Genomic DNA, 8,657 nt, shown 5'->3' on the forward strand with positions numbered 1-8,657 from the left:
CTGGACTTAAGTGTGTGAACTAATTGGCTCCTGATCTGAGAGTCTTTCCACCTTCGCCTTAATGTCTAGCTCAAGGTGGGACGTGGCTGTAGAGAGACGACACAGTGCCAGTTTTCAGTGAGCACAGTCCGTAAGTGACCTGAAGTTGCTGGCGGCCACCTGCAGTCCTCAGGCAGGCCTGGGACATAATCAGATACCCTTGTGCTTTTACAGATGTCTCTTTTGTAAAATGGAAATTTCCGCCCCCCGTTCCACAATTGAAACCTTTTGAAAAATATCCTTTTAATCCTTCCGGGCTTAGAGCAAGTCCACCTCCTGTCCAGCCCGCCTGGCGGTGTGAGAGCAGCAGTCAACGCACCACATCCCGGATTGGGGCTTTGATCCCCAGGGGCCTCTCCAAGGCTAGCTGTCGCCACAACTCTGTCTGTCCCAATGTACCAAACAGTACAATTTTTGTGGCCAGCTGAAAACTCCTAGGGCATAAGGCAAGAGAGGAAAGAGAGCCATTTCCTTAAACCACCTCCGTGAGATCTCCCAAATCAGTTGCAAGTGGCAGCTACATTAACCTTGACTGAGGTCAATGACTTCAAAAGCAGAAATTAGCCTGACTCCCTCCTCCTCCCAATCCATCTCAAAACAGAGGAAACCCCCCCGCTCCTTCCACTCCTATGAGTCTCCCCATGATCTTTCTTCCCTCAGTGCCAGGGCTGTGCCTCCCCAGCTTCCTGCTGGCTGTAAACGAGGGTAAAGTCTGCTGCAAATCCGTGTCATTGACATTGCAATTCTACCATTCCCAAGGGCACTGAAGGTGAGATGCACTCTGATTTCAGGAATGACAAAACATATGCAATTGAGGAATATGTAATTTATTTGTATTTCACCTTATTTCAAACAGGATATAAGGTGGCACTCCATGGGTGGGGGGGTGGATAAAGAGCGAGGTAAAAATTAAAAGTAGATTTTTTCAAAACAAGAAAAAGTATTTAGCTTCTGGTCCGCATGATGTTCTGATTCACACTCTGGGGCAGCCTTCTCTGTTGTGAGCACAGAACAATGGTAAACTAAAGGCAGAAAATGTGGAAAGGATAGGGTTGGGCTCAAAAACAAGACAAACTTCGCTATGGTTCAGAAACACAAACTGCTGCGCGTTGATGAAGCCGCGGGCTTGATGGACTCTGGGTCCCTAGGGATAATGGGAATGTGATTCTGGGAGTAAAGCCAGACTTCCTATTTAAAATCAGGGCTGGGAAGGGAGAGGGGTGCACCTCTGTCAGAAAGGAGTCTGAAAAATCTGCTTTGGTTGTGTTATGAGACAATGGCTTATGTGAAGGCACGGCCCTGGGTTGAGAGATAACACAGATGTAATCTTATGACCCATACTGCTCCCTGGCTCAATAAGCAGACCACAGAGAGCCAGGAATTCTGAATCACCCATATAAGACATCCTTCTGCACTGCAGGCCAGGAATTGAAACAGCTACACAGGGATAAATGAGCAGAGAGAGAGATAAAGTGAAGGAAATCCTCTCCCCAAAGTCAGCCTGAAAAACAAAATTCTGAAGCCCATAAAGACATCTAATGCTAAGAAAAACAGCCAACAAAATCAATACTCATAATATGAATTAACTCCAGATGAAATTAAAATAATACAATAGTCTGGAAAAAAAAAAAGACTTTAAAATAAGCATATTTAGGGTCCTCGAAGAGAATGATGAAGAAATCACATTCATGAAAATATATAAAAAGACACTGAGGAGGAAAGAAGCAGAAATGTAACAAGATCGGGTTGTTATGAAAAATAAAATACCTTTTAAAAGGATGTATAGTCAACTTCCCCTTCCAGGAAGATGGAGTAGATGTGGTTTTCCTTATTCTTTCCACGAAGAACAACTAAAATAACTAAAAAAAACTCCAAAAGGTGGAGAGACTATGGCAGACTAACTAGGGACCTTAGGAACTGAGGAACAACATGGTAATGAGTTCCTTGGGTTTTCTTTTTGCCTGATATATCCCAGACTTGGAGCTGAAGAAGCTGGCAACCCAGAAATGCTAATAAGCACAGGCAAAAATATAACAACAAAAGCCAGCTCTCTCTAGCCAAACAATCAGGAAAGAGGTAGCCTGGAAAGACAGAAAACTTTTAGAAAATAACTGGTCTACTCCAGCCAAGCGCCACAGAAAAATATGTGGCCCCACCCCTACTCATGCCAGCAAAGGTCAAGTAGGCAGTCTAGACTTCTTGCCTCATCAAGACTTTGACAACATCCCCCAACACCTCCACCAGGGTGGTGTTAGAGAGAGTCAAAAATTTCCCAAATTTGAAAGGAAACATTAATCTATGCATCCAAGAAGCTCAAGAAACTCAAGCCAGGATAAACCCAAAGAGAGCTACACCTAGTTATATTGTAATCAAACTGTCTAAAGGCAATGAAAATCTTGAAAACAGCAAGAGAGAAGTAACTTATGTATAAGGTATCCTCCACAAAATGTGACAGCTAACTTTTCATCAGAAACCATGGTGACCAGAAGGCAGTGGAAAAGGATTGTCAACCTGCTTCAAAACTCCTTCAAAAAGGAGAAATTATGACATTCCCAGACAAACAATGATGAAGAATTTGTCACTAGGAGGTCTACTCTACAAGAAATGTTAACGAGAGTCCTTCGGGTTGAAATGAAAGAGTACTAAACAGTCACTCAAAAAGTAAAGGTATCTACATGGGTATGTACACAGGTAAACCCAAAAGATAATGTAACTCTTGCTCCTCCTATTTGATTTAAAAGACAACTGCATAAAGCAGTAATTATAAATTGTGTTAATGAGCATACAGTGTATAAAGATACAATTTGTATGACAATAGTAGTACAAAGAAGGTGAAGAAGATGGAGCTATATAGGCGCACAGTATTGTAAACTGCTAAAACTAAGTTGGTATTCATCCAAACTAGATTGTTATAAGTAAAGATGTCAATTGTAATGCTCAGGGCGACCACTAAGAAAATAACTCAAACAACAAAAAAGTAAAATAAGTGACAAGGAAATTAAAATGTTACACTAGAAAACATCTATTTAACACCAAAGTAGACAGTAATGGAGTAGTTTAGGAACAAAACAACACAAGAGATATACAGAAGGCAAATAACAAAATGGCAGACATAAGCCCTATCTTATCATTAATACACGAAAGGTAAGTGTATGAAACACTCCAATCAAAAGGCAGAACTGGTAGAATGGATTTTTTTTCTTTTCTTAAAATACATGATCTAACTATACGCTGTCTACAAGAGATATGCTTTAGTTGCAAACACACAAATAAGTTGAAAGTAAAAGAATGAAAAATAATATACCATGCAAACACTAACCAAAAGAAAGCTGGAGTGGCTTTACTGATAACAGACAAAGTAGATTTTTAAGACCAACAGTTGTTACTAGAGATAAATAAAGACATGTTAAAATGATAAAAGAGTCAATCCATCAAGAAGATACAACAATTATAAACATATATGCACCTAACAACAGAGGCCCAAAACCATGAGGCAAAAACTAACAAACTTAAAGGAAGAAATAGACGATTCAGAAATAATAGTTGGAGGCTTCAGTACCCTACTTTCAATAATGGATAGAACAACTAGACAGAAGGTCAGAGAAAAAAAATAAAATAGAAGACTTGAACACACTATAAACAATTAGACCTAACTGATATCTATGAACACTCCATCCTACAAGAAGAGAATGCAAATTTTTCTCAGGTGTGTTCTCCAGTATAGACCGTATATTAGGTCATAAAAAAGTCTCAATAAATTTAAAAAGGTTGAATCATACAAAGTATGTTCCCTGGCTGTAATAGAATGAAATTAGAAATAAATAACTGAAAAAAAAAAAAATGGGGCAAGTCACAGATATGTGGAAATTACATAACATGCCCCTAAATAACCAACAGGCCAAAAAAGAAATCACAAGGGGAAATAGCAATACCTTGAGATAAATGAAAATGAAACACAGCACACCAAAACCTACGAGATGTAGTAAAGTAGTGTTTAGGGGGAAATCCACAGTCGTAAATGCCTGTATTTAAGAAGAAGGAGAAAGAGCTCAAATTAATAACCAAAATTCCCACTTTAAGAAACTTGGGGGCGGGGGGGAGAGCAAAACTAATCCCAACAGGAAGGAAAGAATAAAGATCAGAGCAGAAATAAATGAAATAGAGAATAGATAAACAATAGGGAAAATCAAAATCAAAAGCTGGTTCTTTGAAGAGATCGACAAACCTTTAGCCTAGACTGACCAAAAAAAAAAAAAAGAGAGAGAGAGGACTCAAATCACTAATATCAGGATGAAAGAGGTGCCATTACAGAAATAAAAAGGGATTATAAGGAAACCCTGTGAAGGTATGCATGCCAACAAATTGGATAACCTAGGTGAAATGAACAAATTCCTAGAAAGACACAAACCCTGAGACTGACTCGAGGATAAATAGAAAATCTGAATAGATCTATAACAAGTAAAGAGATTTAATTACTAATAAAAGCCTAGCCACAAAGTAAAGCCCAGGCCAAGATGCCCTTGCTGGCGAATTCTACCAAACGCTTGAAGAATTAACACCAACCCTCTGCGAACTCTTAAAAATCTAGAGGAAGGAACACTGTCTAACTCATTCAGAAGCCAGTGTTACCCTGATACCAAAACCAGACAAAAAAAAACATGTTGCCATCGAGTTGATTCTCACTCATAGTAACCCTATGGGGACCTTATAAAGACATCATTTTATTGAAATGTGTGAATATTCTCTCTCTAACATTACCATAGTTTCAGTCCTTTTGCTCCATTCAAGGTACCTTTCTTCAACAAATATTTTTATAAACCAAACCTTGCCCCCCACCCAAAAAATTGTTTGTTATTTTTTTGAATGTTACATCAAATTTAGATGCAAGAAAATTATAGAACTTCTCAATTTCCTTCCACTCAGGTACCAAGTATAAATTTAGCAAAAGAGTCTTCCCACAGGTTGAGATATTCCAAAAACAATTATGGAATTTAGAAATTAAACTCCACACACCATTGGCGCTCTCAACACTTAATTATCCCAATTCCTCCCTCATTTTTAGAGGGATGAATTTCAGTATTTCCCTGTTGGCAAGAATTATTTCTAATAATTATAATTTGCTAAAGGCAACCCTGGTGGCGTAGTGGTTAAGTGCTACGGCTGGTAACCAAAGGGTCGGCAGTTCGAATCCGCCAGGCGCTCCTTGGAAACTCTCTGGGGCAGTTCTACCTGTCCTGCAGGGTCGCTATGAGTCAGAATTGGCTCGACGGCACTGGGTAAAGCTTCAAAGCTCAAAATCTCTGGCACTGATTTCTCAAATACTTTGATCAAGGATTTCCAACAGATTTTGAACAAAATGCAATCAAACTTTGGAGGACTTGTTTACAAAAAGTTCACTCCCCGTCTAAGACTTGAGGTTGATGTACAAAGTAGTTCTTCAAATGCCCCGACATTTGGGAAGTCTGACTAATAGCAGAAGCAAAGGCAGAAAGGACACACTGCCAGGCTGGGATCTCTTTTTGTATTCAACATCAATGTTGCCACAAAAATTTTTGTAGCCCAATTTCTCTAACTGTGCACAGATATAAAAATATTTGCAACCAACCACAACCACAGCTTCTATTTTGATTGATAAAATATCACAGATTATTTGAATGCAACGATGAATAACGTGCTCACGACAACCAATTCCAAGCACATTTCTGCTCCACGGGTTTCTTAATTTAGTGAGAACATTGCTTTTTATCAGGTCACTGTTGAAAGCTGCCTCGGGTTTTGTCAAACTCTTCTCATTTAGCTGGATGGAGTGTGTCTTCTGTTTTCTGCTTGGGCCCACACTGATGCAAATTCCTTCGTAAAACAACTTGACATTAATTAGTAGAGGGGGAAAGTGGCTTGGCTGGAAGTCCTATTCCTGGGGGTCATCCGTGTGTGCCCTAGAAACCTGTGTAAATTTCCATCTGCTTAATTTATCAATTGCTGGGAGAGGTGTATTAGAATTTCCCAGCATAGTGGTGGATTTCTCCCGTTCTCTTTGTAGCTCTGTCAATTTTTGTTTTATGTGTATTGATGGTATATTATTAGGTGCACGCAAAATTTTAATGTTTACCTATTCCTCGTTCACTGAACCATTTATCATTATGAGTGTCACTTTTAGTCTCCAGGAAGCTGCTTTACATTAAAGTCAATTGGTCTGATATGAATGTAGCCATCTCTTCCTTTTGGTGGTCAGTATTCCATCTTTCTATGCTCTTAAGTCCTAGGTGTGTCTATGGTCAACAGCACGTAACTAGATTTTTTAAACTTCAATCAGAAAATCTTTATACTTTTAACTGTAGAGTTTACATGTTTACCTAATTTATAGTTATTGTAATTATAGTTCTATTTGGATTTATTTCAGCCAACACATTATGTTCTTTTTAATTATCCCATCTGGTCTGGCTTTTTTGTTTGCTGGTTGGTTGGTTTTTTAACCCTTCCCTGCCTTCTGTTGGTTGAAGTTCTTTTTCCTCATTCCTTTCCCTTTCCATTAATTTGGAAGTTACATTCTATTTTTCTTCCTTTCGTGATTGATTACCTTAGTAATTTTAATAAGCTACACTTAGGACGAGATGACAGTCATCAAAATCTTTACTCTTATTCAGGACAATACATGCCCTTTAAGTACTTTAACTCCGATCACTCCTCTCTGACTGTATATTGTTAATGAGCAATTTAAATTCCTCAGTGGTGCAAATAGTTAAAGCACTCAGCTGCCAAATGAAAGGTTGGAGGTTCGAGTCCATTCAGAGATGCCACAAAAGAAAAGCCTGGTGATCTGCTTCCCAAAAAACCAGCCACTGAAAACCCCATGGTACACAGTTCTACTGTGTCACGGATGGGGTCACCAGGGGTCAGAATCGACTCAACGGCCACCGCAGTAATAAAAATGATAAAATTCAAGTCCATTTATTTTAAACCCCCACAAAGTTTTCTTTTTATTTTTCTGGGTAGTCAAGTTTGTCTAGATTGACTCCCATATTCAGCCCTGTCTTCACCCTTCATTCATTTTTGCTCATCTCTCATGTGGGTAGGTTTGGGGAATGTAAGAAATACAACACCTTTGGAGGCAGGGCCCAGAGAGCAGAGTAGTCAGATGCTTCCTGTGGTCCCTCTCACAACAAAGGCCCGAAAAAACAAGTGAATCCATTATATATGGCCATCCAGGAGCCCTGAATGTCAAAGACAAAGTTGAGGAATCAGACTGAGTGGCAGGGGGAGGGAGAGACAGTTCAGAAGCAGGGAGGAGTTGCCAGAACTGACCCGGCCAGCTCCAGGACCCTGCAGGCTGGTTCAGGTGCTGTGTGCAGTGAGGCAAGCAGTGGTGATCGGGATGTGTTTTCCCATTGGGAGAGACCGAGTGGCAGAGTCTGCTCGAGCCTCCAGAACCAGCAAGAAACAGAACTCAACTGGTGAAACATAACAGTCTAACCTACCACGCGGATGGAAAAAAAACCCTTTTGGGAAGCACCTCTCACATTTACCTGCCCCCTCCCCGCTCGGTTCCAGGTCCCAGTCTGGCTTCAGTGATTGCTGTGCTCCGTGGGCCAGAAGTAGGAAGAATTGCATGGCCTGAGCCATTCTCCTGGCTTTGGAAAGGGAACAAAGTAACAAACAGGAAAAAATTTGCCAGCTGCCCTAATCTGGGACCTCAGGGCAGGCACAGTCCCTTTGCCTAGGCACAGGCATAAGGGATCCACAGACTTCGAATGCCTTTCACCACTACATAGACCTGTGTGGGCCCATTTCAGCAGTGTATGCCCCCACTAGAACAGTATAATAGGGCGTATACCTGAAGTCTATTTTCATCTGTATCTGGTATAAGGGGGAGCGGCAGATTCATGACACTTGACACCACCCTGCTGATTAAGGAGGGCTCTCACCTACCCACATAAGAGGCCTGAGGACTGGTGGCTTCACCCACTCCACCAAGCCACCTTTGACAGGGGTCTAAGAATAAGTAGTGACTCCCAGTCCTTACAGCCAATAGCATTGTATGCCCATAGTCCTGCTGCAAAACCCACCTACCTACACGCTGTAGGGAACAGGGACATGCCTTCCACCCAGGCAATCAGGGGCAGCAATCAGCAATCTGCCTTGATTAGCAAAGGGCCCCCGACTGCAGCCAGATACCTGTGCCTACTCCAATTAGTTCTACTCATCTTGGACTGTAGGTGAGAGCCTGTACCACACACTTAGTGACCAACAACCTGGACACCTGGGCAGAATCTGCACAAGAAAAGGAAACAGACTCCTGGACTCACATACCTAGTAACAGCTGTAGCCACCTGGAGACAGGACTTGACAGCTTCAAAGACACCAATAATTAAACTAACTCACGCAACCAGCCTATCTGGGCACATCAAAACAAAACAAAACAAGAACCTAGGACACAGTAAGCAAACATACAATAAATAAATAATATAATAACTTATTGATGGCTCGGAGACAACAGTCAATAACAAATCACATAGAGGCAGACTATGATGGCTTCAGCAAGCCACCAAACAGTGATTCAAGAAATCTTCCAGAGGAAGAGAACTTCTTGGAATTACTGGAGGTAGGATTAAAAAGACTTA

This window comes from Elephas maximus, chromosome 4, assembly GCF_024166365.1.
Source record: "Elephas maximus indicus isolate mEleMax1 chromosome 4, mEleMax1 primary haplotype, whole genome shotgun sequence".
Classification (NCBI taxonomy): domain Eukaryota; kingdom Metazoa; phylum Chordata; class Mammalia; order Proboscidea; family Elephantidae; genus Elephas; species Elephas maximus.